Source organism: Sciurus carolinensis, chromosome 17 (assembly GCF_902686445.1).
Source record: "Sciurus carolinensis chromosome 17, mSciCar1.2, whole genome shotgun sequence".
Taxonomy (NCBI): Eukaryota; Metazoa; Chordata; class Mammalia; order Rodentia; family Sciuridae; genus Sciurus; species Sciurus carolinensis.
The window spans coordinates 19,843,660-19,846,919 of record NC_062229.1 but is presented as its reverse complement, the minus strand read 5'-3'; the positions used below and the strand labels follow the sequence as shown (position 1 = coordinate 19,846,919).

At 51.8% G+C, this 3,260-nt stretch overlaps 1 pseudogene; it reads left to right on the top strand.

Annotated features, from left to right (window-relative positions):
• The first annotated feature begins 203 nt into the window (after positions 1 to 203).
• On the top strand, positions 204 to 707 carry LOC124968210 (protein max-like; annotated as a pseudogene).
• The last annotated feature ends 2,553 nt before the right edge of the window (positions 708 to 3,260 follow it).

The following is a 3,260-nucleotide window of genomic DNA, read 5'->3' as shown; positions in this document are numbered from 1 at the left end:
AAAATTTTAATATATGAAAATTAAAGAAGGTAAAAGAAAAAAAGCAGAAGAAAAAGACCTTTAATGCCTGTAATATAAAAGGAAGAGCCTGGCGGCGGCGGTCCTGCCGGCGGTGCCAGTGAGGGGCGCGCGGGGGCTTGGCTGGTGGTGCGCGACTCCCCGCCCCTCCGCTCCGCTGGTGGCCACTCCCTGGGCCCTGGGAAATGGGCCATAACCATCACAGCGAGGTGGAGAGGGTCGCTGACAAAGGGGCTCATCCTAATGCAATGGAACGAAAACGCAGGGACCACATCAGCCAGCTTTCACAGTCGGCGGGAATCGGTCCCATCACTGCGACAAGAGGAGGCATCCCCGGCCCACATCCTAGACGAAGCCGCAGGGCGGACATGTCTGTATAGAAGGGAAGACACACGTACCAGCCAGACATCCATGGCCTCTGCGGCAGAATGCTCTTCTGGAGCAGTAAGTCCCAGCCTGGAGAAGGCGAGGTCCAGTGCCCACCTGCAGACCCACGCCCCACCCAGCAGCAGCCTCTATACCAACGCCAAGGGCAGCTCCAGTGTGGCCTTGGAGGGGGGCTTGGACTCCAGCTGGGAGTGGAGCCTGAAGAACCCCAAAGCATCAAGAAGCTCCCCATGGCCGGGCTGGGCAGGCCAGCAACGAAAGCTGTCTTATCCGTGGTCGCACCTTCCTCAGATCATCATTAGAACCCTCAGAACGATTTAAGAGTCTCTCTCTCTCTCTCTCTCTCTCTCTCTCTCTCCCCCTCTCCCTCTCATTTTTAATTTTTCTGTAGAGGCTCTGGGAAAAACAACTGTCTCCACAATTCCCTGTCTCCACCAACCCTAACTTGGCAGCTTTTTCTATGGAGGAATTAGAACCTCCAAGGACATGGTGTCCTGCCCACCCCAGCGGCTCCTCCAGCCCAGTGGACCTCAAGCCTGGAGGACACCTGCCCGACCTGGCCTCTCCTCTCTGTCCCCCTACCTCTGCTGGATAGACTTTGAGAATCTGAACCACTCTGCTTTGAGACGATGATCAATTTGGAGTACTCAAAATTGCCCCTTCTCCAAAGAATTTTTTTTTTCTAAAAAACCATTTATCAGGGCTTCCAAGATGGCGGACCAGAGGGCGGCTGCATTTCATGTTGCTCCAGGATGCAGGATTCAAAAGAGGAGATAGTGAGAGACTTGGGACCGACTCAAAGCCGCTGGGTGAGTCTCTTCCGCTGGGGAGGCTTCCCAGATGGGGCGGTAGCCCCTGAATGCAGGGAACTTTGTGAAATAGAGTTGCTCAGCGAGACACCCCTCTCCCCGCTGGAGCAGTGAACTCGGACAACTGGGATCATCGTAGAGGAGGTGGCTCAGCACAGCGCTTGGACTCGGAGCAACCACTGGGGCTCCGGGCGGCTGCCTGAGGAGGAGCTGCGTGGCGAGCTGTTTGGACTCAGAGCTACCACTTCTGAACACTGGGGGGGCTGCCCGGAGGAAGAGGAGAAGCGCAGCTGGTGGTCGCTTGGTCTAGGAGTGACTGCATCAGAGCCACAGGCGGTTGCCAGAGGAGGAGGCAAGTGGTGAGTTGTTTGGACTCAAAGCGACCGCTCCTGAACACCGGTGGCCTGCCTGGAGGAGGAGCCCGGTGGGTCGCGTGGTCTCCGAGCGACCCGCTCCTGAGCACCCAGGGGACTACCCCGAGGAGGAGGAGGAACAGGGCAGGTCACTTGGACTCGGAGTGACTGCCTAGGGCTAGGGGCAGTTGGCAGGAGGAGGAGACGCGAAGTGAGTTGCTTGAACTCCTAGTGACTGCGTTGGAAACTGGGCGGCTGTCCGGAGGAGGAGCTGTGTGGCGGGTCTCTGGGTCTCGGAGCTATTGTACGGGGCTCCAGGTGGCGGCTCAGAGGAGGGGCCGCATAGCCAGGCGATTAGGTGCAGAGCAAGGTCCCAGGACCTAGGCGGCTTCTAGCTGGAAGAGCCGAACAGAGACATGCCTAGGGGCGGAGCGAAGTTTCCAGGACTGTGGGCAGATTCTCTGAGGAAAGGCAGCCTAAGGAGACTCGTCTGGGAAGGGTGAGGCTCCCAGGCCCAGGAGGTAGGTCCGGGCCCCTGGGAACGTTGCAGAGGAAGGCAGCCCAGCCCAGGTGGTAGTTGTAGATTGAGGGGAACCTCTAGGAGGGGAACTGACCAGCGAGACCTCCCCACTGGGTGAGTCTTCCCTGCCGGGTGAGGTTTTCCCACAAGGACGGTAAAATCAGAGACACAGGCTCAAACAGGCCTTGCCTCAGCCCGCAGCCTAGTTCCCCTTTGGATGACCATTGGTCAACAAGTAGAGGCACCTCTGCCCACTATCAGGAATATACCCCACCTGAGGGTCACCAACCCTAGAGAGGCAGCTTCCTTGTGGAGCACCGCATTATCAACTTCCTCCAAGACTGCAGGCTACTGAAGGATAAGAGGGGATATACTAGCAATCTTCAGGGACATTATAAGTCAATAGAGGAAATCTGCAATATCTTAATGACCCACTGATTCCTGAACAATATGAGAAAACAAGGGAAGAAAATGCCCCAAACAAATCTAGATGTTACATCAATAAAATCCAATGACAGCATGGCAGAAGAAATGACAGAAAGGGAGTTCAGAATGTACATAATTAAAATGATCAGAGAAGCAAATGATGAGATGAAAGAGCAAATGCAGGCATTGAATGATGAGAGGAAAGAGCAAATGCAGGCATTGAATGATAGCACCAATCGACAGTTAAAAGAGCAAATACAGGAAGCAAAAGATCATTTCAATAAAGAGTTAGAGATATTGAAAAAAAACCAAACAGAAATCCTTGAAATGAAGGAAACAACAAACCAAATTAAGAACTCCATAGAAAGCATAACCAATAGGATAGAACACCTGGAAGACAGAACCTCAGATATTGAAGAAAAAATATTTAACCTTGAAAACAAAGTTGAACAAACAGAGAAGATGGTAAGAAATCATGAACAGAATCTCATAGAACTATGGGATATCATGAAAAGGCCAAATTTGAGAATTGTTGGGATTGAGGAAGGCTTAGAGAAAGAAACCAAAGGAATGAACAATCTATTCAATGAAATAATATCAGAAAATTTCCCAAATCTGAAGAATGAAATGGAGAATCAAGTTCAAGAGGCTTATAGGACTCCAAATACACAAAATTACAACAGACCCACACCAAGGCACATTATAATGAAAATACCTAACATACAAAATAAAGACAGAATTTTAAAG